This window comes from Sus scrofa, chromosome 1 (genome assembly GCF_054392235.1).
Source record: "Sus scrofa isolate SSC_HxYL_T2T_F1_AM1 chromosome 1, Sscrofa_HxYL_maternal_Yorkshire_Landrace_v2.0, whole genome shotgun sequence".
Taxonomy (NCBI): Eukaryota; Metazoa; Chordata; class Mammalia; order Artiodactyla; family Suidae; genus Sus; species Sus scrofa.
The window spans coordinates 10,381,317-10,393,460 of NC_139383.1; the positions used below are offsets into that span (position 1 = coordinate 10,381,317).

Here is a 12,144-nt window from a genome sequence, read left to right on the forward strand (position 1 = left end):
CCTACGCCAGAGCCACAGCAACGCGGGATCCGAGCCACGTCTGCAACCTACACCACAGCTCACGGCAACGCCGGATCGTTAACCCACTGAGCGAGGGCAGGGACCAAACCCGCAACCTCATGGTTCCTAGTCGGATTCGTTAACCACTGCGCCACGACGGGAACTCCCTTTTTATACTGTCTTTTTCTCATTTTGGTATTAGGGTAACAATAGTTTCGAAAGATAAACTGGGAAGTGTTTCTTCCTCTTCTATTTTCTGGAAGAGATTATGTAAAACTGGTGTTATTCTTATTTAAATTTCTTTTTTGGGAATTAAATTATTATGAATTCATTTTCTGAATAGTTATACAGTTATTCAAATTATCATTTAATTTTGGGTGGGTTGTGATAGTGGTTTTTTTTTTTGAGGTGGTCCATTTCCTCTAAGTTGTTAAATTTATGTACACAGAGTTGTATTCATTTGTTATCTTAATTGAGGTTTTCTTTTTCTTCCATTTGTTTCAAGAGCAATTACAATTGCTTGTTGAAGCACTTCTGTAATGGCTGTTTCAAAATTGTTGTCAGATAATTCAACGTCTCTGTCTTCTCAGTTCTGGCATCTATTGATGTCTTTTTTCTTTCAGTTTGAGATTATCCTGATTTTTGGGGTGATAGGTTATTTTCAGTTGAAAGCCTGGCATATTTGTATTATGCTATGAGACTCTGTATTGCATGCATGCATGTATGCATGCACATGTCTTTTTAGGGCCACACTGGTGGTATATGGAGATTCCCAGGCTAGGCGTCTAATCGGAGCTACGGCTGCAGGCCTCTACCACAGCCACAGAAACACAAGTTCCAAGCCGCATCTGCAACCTATACCACAGCACACAGCCATGACAGATCCTTAACCCACTGAGCGAGGCCAGGGATCAAACTTGCGTCCCATTGATGCTAGTCAGATTTGTTTCTGATGAGCCACTGACACCACAGGATGGGGGATGTGATGGGTGGGCCTGATTGTAACCTGGTGGGGATGAATGTCCTGACTCCTTGCTTGGTCTTCTTTGCTCCCTGATGGGAGTGTCAGGTTTCTCACAGTCTCATGAAGGTGAAGGTCTACCTTTGCTGGTGTGGATGGAGCCACAGTTTTATCTGTGGTGTTTGGCTAAAGCAGAGAGGCAACTGTCTGCATGTTTTCTGTCTTGTTAGGCTACCTCTTTCCTAGTCCTTCAGTTAGAGAGGACAGGCTTTTCTTGGGACTTTTTGTCTGCGTCTATTGTAATTTCAGAGTTGCCAGCTTCCCCAGTTCCAAGTCTGTGATACGTGAGACAAAAAACTCAGGGAACTCATCATTGTCTGGATTCTCAAGTCCCAAGGTCCTTAGTCAGTATGTTTCCTTCCCTCCACTATTCAGAGTCTTTGAATTATATATATGTGTGTGTGTGTATAAATATATGCACATATATAGTAAATGTATAATACTTAGTAAGTTAATAATAAATATATTTACTAAAATTATCTATCTATCTATCTATCTATTGTTGTCCAGGCTTTTTAGTTTTAATTAGCAGGAAGAAGGGAAAAGACACATCTTCTCCTTCCTAGTAGAAAACATAATTTTTAAAGACTAAACTGGGTATATGACTTTTCTGATCATTCAAATACTATACATTTATTAAATTCCTGATATTATAGAAAGGCTGAAGTTGAAAGTACCAACTGGACTGGATAGGCCTGAAGTACAGTGAAGGGAGAAAACACAGTTCAGGCAGGGATAAGGGATCAGCAAAGTTTCATTTTCCTACAACTTTAGACACTTTCTGTCCACATTTTCCCCTAGAACTACATTTTTCAATGTTAAAAACAAAAATGAATACAGATGGCCTTGCCTTTATGAAAACCTGAGACATGTAAAAGTGGAATTACAAAGTGAATAAATCAGGATGTGACTCTGGTTTTTACTCTGAATCATACAAAACTTCTCAGGAACTCATGTGTTTCATAAAGTCAACTTGAAATATTTTCACTTGATAACTACTTCAGGATTCTTGGCATAAATATAATTCCACGTAACTAAGTACAGTAAGCCTTTGTTTAGAAAGTGCTTGGCTATCACAGATTATATTACATCTGACTGTTGATCAAATCATATCCCATATATACTCTCTGACAAATGACTTGGGTAAAACAACCCATGAAGCAAACATTATTCTTGCATTCTGACACAAATGTCCTAATAGTGCTCTACTGCATTATTAGTAAAAAATATTTTCAATGAGATGTCTGGCCCTGGATGCAAATTGCAGTGGGGCATTGATGTTTTCACATTAGCATCATCATGCTGAGCGTTACTGTAATGGCATTCTCATGTCACACAACATTGGGGCCAAAATGAGTTTTTCCTAAAAGAGGCCTACTTCATGAGGTAGCCCCAGCCATTTCACACCATTTCTCTCATGCTTCTGTTTCAGCAATTTCCCTATCTTGCTTTATCTTCCTGAAAGAAATAACTACAATCCACAACATGAATTACAATTTTAACTATATTGTAAGGTGGTTATTTAAAAACCAGAATATAGGTTTTTGATAAGCAAGTTTAAAGTGGGGAAGAGCAGACAGCCCAGTCATCAAAGGATAAAAATCTATACTAATCTTAAAAGCAAAACACAGCAGAGAATTTCTTGTCTATTTTTCTACAAAAGAAGGCCATTGTACTTCCGTTCCTGACCATGTCAGCAGTGATGGGCCTCCCACCCTCACCATTTTTTTCCCCAAGCATTGATTGTTGACTTCCCCTGACACCCCATCACAACCCATTAGTACTGAAAACTGACAAGCCCAGCTGCAACAGCAAAAAGGCAAGTTTGAAAGAAAATATCTAAAGCACAAGCAAAGCTCAGCTATTAGGACCCACACCAGTCAGGGATCCAACAACTCCCCCTCGCCTCTCCCCCATGGCACCTTTGTGAAGGTCAGCAAAGTCAGCAGATTTTCTTTAATCCAGACCCAAGGTCTAGAGGAAACGATGAAGAGTATCGCTTTATTTTTACTTTCGTTTTCAAAGGAATTTGGGTTGAGGAATATGAAAACAGAGTTGGCTGAAGCGCTTTTGCTGATAATGCTAATACATATTATGTCTCTTTTCAGACCCAAGCGTTTAGGATGTTAGTGGCTCAGCAATCCTGGGGTCCTGAAGGCCACGCTTGAAACCCTGGCAGCTTCTTAAGTTATGAGTTTTTTGCTTTTCTTTTCTTTTCACTCCACAGAGTTATACAGTGTCTGTATCTCCAGAGTTACAGTAATGGCAATAGTAAGCACTCCTTGTGATTGTACAGTTGATTGCCCAGGGGAAAAAAGTGACAACTCCTGATTTCCAATAGACCTTGTATTTGCAGAGATAGAAGTTCAAGCCAGGGCAGCCAACTTGTCAAAATCTTACGAGCCAAGACACAAGTTGAATCTAACTTTAGTTAAAAGGCTGGATTCAAGTTTTGTACTGTCAAAGCCCAGGAGATGGGGGAAACTGAACAAATAGTGGCCATCATCCACTATTTGAAAAAATCGAGCAGCAGACTGGGTCAAGAACAGGTAAGAAGAGAGAGCCATCCGGCACCGAGCCGGGAGGGAGGCGAGGATGCAGTGCCCAAGCGCCGGCCAGCAATGATCATACAGCCATTCCGATCTGCCACAGGATCAGGCACCTGAATGCACATTTAGCACCATTCTCGCCACACGTGGACATGCTTAGGAGGAAAAACAGGAACATGTCCCCCTTAAGGGAGACTTACGGTCTCCACTGCTGCCAAGCCTGGTGTGCTCTGATCTGACCCACTAACCCCATGACCTCTCACCAAGTTTTATCAAGCTGCCGTGTAATTCTTGCTAGTCCAGACCCGTGAGAGGTCTGCAAAACCTGGAGCGTCAGATAGCCCTGGGGTCCTGTGGTTCGCACAAACCCGCCTGCCCGCCACCCTGACGGCGGGCGGCCCCTGAACTCTCCCTGGTTCCTCCCAGCAGCCTCCACACCCTCTCCTCCTTACCTGCCTCCAAGGAAGGCCTTCAGGGGAGTCCCCGGCGCTCCTGGGCTTCAAGGTCGCGTCCACTCGGCTCGCCCGGCCTTGCTTCATCCGCCAGAAGGACGAGGACCAGGCGGCCGCCACACGCCAGGCCTGACCTGGGTGCAGAGCCGCTGCCCTTCGCCTGTTTCAGGTCCAACCCGCCAGACCTGGCAGCAGCAGCTTCGTCTGGGGATTCGGCTCGGAACCAGTCCTTTCGTCCGTGGGAGGCTCTGAGGAGCCCTGGCCTCGTTACGGCCTTGCGCTGACATAAAGGCTGGGCGGGTACCAGCTTCTCGCCGCAGCCCAGCCCCTCAGGCCTCGGCCTCTCTGTCCGGTCCGGCGCTGTCTCCTTCCGCGCTCACCTCTCTCCGCGCCGGATCCTTCCGCAGAGACGTCGTCTGCGAAGAGATTGGCCGCAAAGACGCGCTTCTGCCCTGTCTCCGTCCGCGACGCCGTCCGTCTATCCCGCTGCCGTCCGTCTATCCCGCTGCCCTGTCTGCGTCCGCGACGCCGTCTTCCTGCGCCGTCTCCATCCGCGTCGGGTGTTTTCCCGCGCGGTGTTTCCACACCGCCTCCTTCCTTGCCGCCTGCAGGTGTACTTGAAACTCCCTGGGATGGCCTCTTCCTCCCTGACTAAGGTAGGCTTTTGGGTAGACTGGCGTCCAGATCTTTGACTGAAAGCCTGTATGTAGCTTTGACTAGACACAGTTCTTGGTTTGGGTCTGTCGTCGGAGGCTTGGCTCTGTGTGCCCCCCGCCTCACTTAACCACCTGTGGCTTTGGTTTCGTGCGCTGACCCCAGGCCTCTGCTGCTCTAGAAATGACCTTGTTCTGAAACGTTCGGGGTGCTCTTGTGTTCAGTCTTTCTGGAAGTTATTCTGTGCATTATTTGGCGGAGTCACCCCTGACCTGAAGTGTCCGAGCCTGTGGTCTCCCTCCGTTGCAAGAGGGAGTGGGGCTGAGGTCTGAGGCGGACCTGGAATGGTGGGTATAAGATGGTCCGTGAAAGCAAGCCAACCCTGACTGTACATCAGGCCCACCCTCAAAGGATGTTGAGAGAACCACGCAGGATGAGTGTGAGATGGCAGCCACGAAAGAATTTGTGCATGAGATGTGGTCCCAGTGAAATCCATAGTTGCGGTGTCAGAGCTTCTGGCTATTATTTTACATATTCTAGCCCTTGTTTTTGTGAGTGAAGCAAGTCTATTTAAAGCTGCTATGATATGACATATTGGCTCATCATCAGTAAGTACTTAAGTACATCTGCCTGCAAGCCTCTCAGTCCTTACAAGGTTGGAGAGCTGAGGTTCAGAGAGGAGTTCTGGCGTGGGGGTGGGGGATGGGTGAGGGAGGTAGGAGGTGCATAGACATCAAGAATTTTCATGGCCCTCTGATGAAAAATTGCATGTTCATGTTTCAAAAAAATTATGTCCCAATGATGAAAAAGGAAAGAGGGGGACGGGGTGATTACATGCTTACTGCGAGTTAGGCAATGAGCCTGTCTCACCTGTGTGTGTGTGTGTGTGTGTATAAAAATAGTATTATACAATACATAATATTGCATATTATATGATAAATGTAACATCCAGTATGTGTAATAGTAGGCCAGACAAAATCATATGAAGCAGGTACTATTCTTAATGCCTACTCATTGGTGAGGCAACTAAGGTTCCAAGATTTAACTTTTGTCCATTTAACATCTGGTTCCTTCCCAGACTCCCATGGTGATTCTTCCCTATTTAAGGAGCATCAAAACTAAGTTTTACTAACAAGAGTGCAAACTGCAAATGATTAAGATTGTTTTGAGATAGATATCCTGCTCTTCCATTTAATCAGGTCTGAGCTATACAAGACTATCTTGAGGGAGAATTTGTAATTTATACTGAAGACCTGAGGAAACACCTGAAGAAACAATTATTTCAGCTTTTTCATAAAAATGGAAAGAATAACTCTAGTTTCCTTGGGTTGATTATTTAGTGAAATATTTTGGTAATGATCAAGATCTAGAGTAGTGGTTGAAATATCAGCAAATTTTTGTCTTCACTCGTTGGTGTAATTTTCCAGGCCTTTACTGAGAGAAGAAATAGAAGTATGTTAAGAAATGGGCCCACAGTATGAATGTTTATGTATTTTGGTGCTTGCAAAAGCAGAAAGGAGAGGATTAGAAGAGGAAAGAAGGGAATTAAAAATTACTTCAAATAATAAACAACAAAACCTGATACAGCATTTTCCCTAGCTCTGAATTAACATAAGGCCTTCCCCTAAATGTGGAGAATGGGACGCACATGTATGTTAGCAGACTTGGATGAGGGTACCCACTCTGTGTTTTCATGAGGGAGTGTCGTAGACTTCCAAAAACCACTTTAACTCGAAGTGTTTTAACTCGAAGTGTTCTTCTAGGTACTTACCTAGTGGACTCATGTGTCAGTCTTCATAAGCCTTCCTGAGAAAATATGGGAGAAATAGGCTGTCTGGAAATTTGGGGATGCTGCAGAGATTCACTGGTACCATCAGGCAGAAATGCGTCATCTGAGAAGCCAGTGTCATGGCCAGATACAGAGACAGTGATGCTAATTATTTGTGATACACGTAGGACCAAATCCAGAAACGGAGCAGCTCTGGTCTGCGCATGGGGCACGTTATTATTACATCCTGTCTCTACCCAGCAGCCTACCTCAAACCTGAGTAAGTCACCATAAAAGTCACATCTTAGCAAAGTGAGCCTGGTTCTACAGCCATTTATTTGCTGCAGGCTGAGTTTGGCTCCCCGCCTGGAGCCGGGCATTTGGGTCCTGTTTATTCTGTGAGGTCACGGTCCCCTGCACGGTGCCAGGTGATTTTTCATTATTCAGTAAAACACTTCCCGGCAGGCTGTTTTCATTACAGTGACAGGAGGGTCTCTGGATTTGTTTTCATCATGTCACGCACCATAGACCTTGAAGGGACTCAACTGCCACATGGTCACTTTAAAGCTCTTTTGTGATCCTGAGCTTGGCCCCACCTCCACTTGCCCTCATGTGACCCTTGATGCTGCTCATCAGCCCCAAGCCATCCCTGCCTTGGTTCCCCGTGAGTGTCAGTGCGTCCAGCCTCCTGGTTATCGTGCTTTGTCATTGTCATAATAATGAAGGCCACGCCTGTTGAGCACCTACCCTATGTTGGATGAACATTGGGTGGGTTGCTTTTAAATCCTAAAAGTAAAACTGTGACGAGGGCAGAAGGATCTAGTGTTTGTGCAAGGACATCTTGGTGTGGGGCAGAGCCAGGGTTTGGACCCAGGAGTTTCCCAAGCCCTGTATGTAACCATCCCCCTTCTCTGTCTTTCCAAACATAAGGTCTTTCCTGTTTCTCTCCTCAGAAGAATACCCCATCTCCTCAATGTGGCTTAAAAATCTACCTGCGGTCAGACTTAGGTCCCCCTAAAACCTCCTTGAATAAGTTAGTGTTTCAGTTTCCATAAACAGTATTTAACCCCTGCTGCTTTCTCAGTGAGAGTACACAGTGATGACTCTTAAATCAGCCACGTAGCATTTGTCTTTAGCTCATGTTAAGATACGTGTTAGGTTTGATTTGTGGTTTATAAGACAAAATGGCGGCTGATAAAATTTTTAAATGGGCATATCAACTGCAGTTTTTAATGGATTTCAGAACACGTTTGCCCATGACCAGAAACTATGGAAATGTATGGAAATGCATGATTGTATTGAAGTTTACAGATCAAAAATCCTTTCCACCTGTGATTAATTATATGTACAAGTTATTTGTATACAGATATACCCTTCATACAAGTATATATATCTATATAGATCTTTTTCTATATAATTATATATGTGCATGTAACTTGGTCACTTGTGTTTATATACAAGCGTTTTCTTCTCTTCTACACCCTTGATTGTAAATTACGTAAAGACTGAGCCCAGTTATAATTTGGATCTGAAATACAATGAAGACAAGCTTGTACAAGAGAGATCTCCATTATCTCTTTTGAGGCTGGTTTATACATTAAAATCAGGTATTTTGATTTGATTTGTGAAATAACTGTTTTTGTAGAGTTGTAAGTAAATACAGTCTTATTTAAAATGCACTGGAAGGAAAGACAAATGGCTAATTAACATATGAAAAATGTTCAAACTTAGAGTATCAAAGAAATGTAAATTAAAAGAACACTGAGACTTTTTTTATCATTCAAATTGGCAAGATTAAAACAGTATTACACTCAGCATTTGAGAGGATGAACATGTGTTGGAAAAGCACTTTGGCAATATGTATATGTATATTTTTAAAATGTTCATATCTTTTGTCTCAGTAATCCTATTTCTAGGGCTCTATCTTAAGGAAATATTGAAATATTTATGATGCAACATTATGTATAGTAGGTTCAAATTAAAAACAACAAAAATATCCATAATAGGGGAGTAGGAAAATTATGATATATAATTTTGATATATCTATGGTGTCTATGATATATAGATACCTATCATAGAGTATTATTTACATATTTTATGTAATTAACAAACATATTTTATTCCTTTTAAAATGAGCTATAGTTGACATATAAAACATTAATTTCAGGTGTACAACATAATAATTCAGTATTTGTATGCACTACAAAATGATCACCACAGTAAGTCTAGTTACCATCCATCACCCTACAAAGTTACAAAAAAGTCTTTTTTTCTTGTGATGAAAACTTCTAGGATTTACTCTCTTGGCAATTTTCAAACATGCACTACGATATTAGTGATTGTTGTCACCATGCTATGCATTATATCCCCATGGCTTGTTTATTTTGTAACTGGAAGTTTGTACCTCTCAACCCCCTTCACCCATTTTGCCCACCCTTCTGGCAACCACCGTTCTGTTTTTTATATCTATGAGGTTTGTTTTGTTTTAAACATACTGTATATTTTAAAAACAAAATATATATATGAAAATTTCCACAATATATTGAATGAAAAATAAGATATTACCCTGTGTGTTGCATTAGTCCACAATCTTATAAAACAATATGTTTATAAATATGCACAGAAAAAAGATGAAAAAGAAATGTATCAAAATGCTAACAGTGGTGATAGGTTAGTGTTGATTTTTACTTTTTTTTTTTTTTTTTTTTTGTCTTTTGTTGTTGTTGTTGTTGCTATTGTTGCTATTTCTTTGGGCCGCTCCCGCGGCATATGGAGATTCCCAGGCTAGGGGTCGAATCTGAGCTGCAGCCACCGGCCTACGCCAGAGCCACAGCAACGCGGGATCCAAGCCAAATCTGCAACCTACACCACAGCTCATGGCAATGCCGGATCGTTAACCCACTGAGCAAGGGCAGGGACCGAACCCGCAACCTCATGGTTCCTAGTCGGATTCGTTAACCACTGCGCCACGACAGGAACTCCAGATTTTTACTTTTATATTTTTATGCATTTCCAAATATTTGCAAGAGTAAGTTAGTTTGTAAGACTCTCATCTCAAATATAGCAATACAGCAATTGTAAAATGCACTGGGATGGGCTTTAGGCAAGATGTCAAAGTGAGTAGATGTGGAAATTTCTTTTCTGCATGTACAGAATTTGTGTACGACTTATAAACAATAGTTGGAATTGCATAGCTGTGCTAAAGGAAAGGAGGAAAACCTCCCGGGATTGGGGGAGCAGAGGCTGGAAGCAGAGAGCTTCACAGAAGCTGGAGGCCTGTGGGAAGTGGGGATGAAGGATTTTAAAGTGGGAAGGGATCAGAGGTGGATGAGTGGTGAGTCCTGCTTGAGCCTCCTGTCATGAAACCAGGGCTGGCATTGTGCTTCCATGCCTGTGACTGGAAGCTGAGAACATTCCAACCAGCCCATCTGGGGTTTCAGCAGGTAACAAGCTGCTCGCCTGTGGCAGAGGGTGGAAGCAAGGTACCTGCGTGGCAGGGAGGTGGACCAAGTTCTTCCTGGCTTGGCATCAGGCATAAGGAATGCTCAGCGAGGAGAGGCTGTACTTCTGAGCTGCAGGTCTCCTAGGAGCTAGGCTGAGGCTTGTGTGTGTTGGCGGGGGGAGCCTCCACTACCAGTTTGGAGTGATTTTAGCAGCAAGTAATTGTGTCCTAAACCTTACAGACATTTGTTATCTTCATTAAAAATAAGAACTGGAGGCAGGCTGTCTAAGGATGGTCTGACAGCTCAACAGTGCCATCCAAGGTTTCTCTTTTTTTTTCTGCTGAGTTTGTTTCTTGCTTTATGGTTGTGAGATGGCTGCTGCAGCTCCACATATCACAATTCCTATCTTCCCAGGAATTCTGTCCAAGCAGAATATCTCATAGCTTTTTAGGCAGAACTGTTTCACATGGCTTCTCTTGGTTCCAGGGGAGACTGGGACATTGAATGTCTGGTAAAGGGAAAGCAATAGTCACAACTGACTTAGACCAATCAGATCTATTGGCTGGACACATTGCCACTCAAGATAAAGACTGGGAGTTCCCGTCGTGGCTCAGTGGTTAACAAATCCGACTAGGAACCATGAGGTTGCGGGTTCGATCCCTGCCCTTGCTCAGTGGGTTAACCATCTGGCGTTGCTGTGAGCTGTGGTGTAGGTTGCAGATTTGGCTTGGATCCCGCGTTGCTGTGGCTCTGGCATAGCCTGGCGGCTATAGCTCCCATTCGACCCCTAGCCTGGGAACCTCCATATGCCACAGGAGCGGCCCAAGAAATGGCAAAAAGACAAAAAAACAAACAACCAACCAAAAAAACCCCCCAAAAAACCCTGAGTTTTATTGCAAAGAAATGGGGAGGGAGTGGCTGTTAGGTGGGCAACTCCCATGCAGTATGAACTATCAAAAAACTTTTAAGAACTAAAACCTGAGAGACAAAATAATGAAGGAATCTGAATATTATTCTAAAATAAACACATTTACATTTTTAATAACATAAAATAATAACTACAAAAACATGAATTAAGTAGGCAGTTACATTAAGAATAGGTGAATGTAAACAAAAATGAATCAGAAATCTTGGAAATGAAAAATGTATTCACTGAAATTAAAAAGCAACCCCTATAAATAAAATATAGAACTGAACATAGCTGAAGAGAGTGAGATGGAAGCCAGAACTTTGCAAGTCACCTGGAATGGAGCAATAGGAGATTAAAAAAGGTGAAATATGAAAGGAAATTTAAGATGGATGTGGGGGGTAAATTGGGAAATTATAAGTTGTTACTAATAGATATTTATAAAAGAGTATGGCACGATTGGAGGAGAAGCAATATTTGAAAAAGTAAAGACTAAGTCTTTTCTAGAATTAAAGGTAGACATGCATGAATCCTGGGATAAAAGGGGCATCGTAATGTTAAGCAGAGCAAAACAAAACAAAGCGAAACAAAAAATCCCTCACACTTAGATAAACTTAGTGAAACTACATAGTAGCAAGAATAAAGAGGAGTTCCCATCGTGGCTCAGTGGTTAACGAATCCGACTAGGAACCATGAGGTTGTGGGTTTGATCCCTGGGCTCGCTCAGTGGGTTAAGGATCTGGTGGTGTGAGCTGTGGTATAGGTCTCAGATGCAGCTTGGATCCTGTGTTGCTGTGGCTGTGGCATAGGCCAGTGGCTACAGCTCTGATTCGACCCTAGCCTGGGAACCTCCATATGCCACAGGTGCAGCCCCCAAAAGACAAAGGGACAAAAAAAAAAAAAAAAAAAAAGGAAAAAGAAAAAATCCTGAGGAGTTCCCGTCGTGGCACAGTGGTTAATGCATCCGACTAGGAACCATGAGGTTTCGTGTTTGATCCCTGCCCTTGCTCAGTGGGTTAAGGATCTGGTGTTGCTGTGAGCTGTGGTGTAGGTTGCAGACGTGGCTTGGATCCTGTGTTGCTGTGGCTCTGGGGTAGGCCGGTGGCTACAGCTCTGATTAGACCCATAGCTCGGAAACCTCCATTTGCTGAGGGTGTGGCCCTAAAAAGAATACATTAAAAGGTGTCTGAGAGAGGAGTTTGCACTTTGGCACAGTGGGTTAAGGATCCAGTGTTGCTGCAGCTTATATTCAATCCCTGGCCTGGGAACTTCCTCAGGGTGTGGCCAAAAAATATACATACATACATATATATATATATGTATATATATTTCTGAGAGAAATACAAATTA

General features: G+C 42.9%; 1 protein-coding gene and 1 long non-coding RNA gene across 9 annotated transcripts in view; one reads left to right on the forward strand and one right to left on the reverse strand.

Annotated features, from left to right (window-relative positions):
* LOC110259923 (uncharacterized) overlaps positions 1-4,407 on the reverse strand; it is an 85,101-nt gene extending 80,694 nt beyond the window's left edge. For all 4 annotated transcript variants that reach the window (XR_014844190.1, XR_014844188.1, XR_014844194.1 and 1 more), the window contains exon 1: positions 4,023-4,407. The gene's annotated coding sequence lies outside the window, so the exon portion shown is untranslated. The remainder of the gene's footprint in view (positions 1-4,022) is intronic.
* Positions 1-12,144, forward strand: part of LOC102161179 (uncharacterized) — a 708,589-nt gene that overhangs the window by 51,489 nt on the left and 644,956 nt on the right. For 3 of the 5 annotated variants that reach the window (XR_014844201.1, XR_014844206.1, XR_014844204.1), the window contains one exon: positions 3,249-4,678. The exons of the other annotated variants lie outside the window; for them this stretch is intronic. This is a non-coding gene — a long non-coding RNA (uncharacterized LOC102161179). The remainder of the gene's footprint in view (positions 1-3,248; positions 4,679-12,144) is intronic. 5 annotated transcript variants of the gene reach the window in all.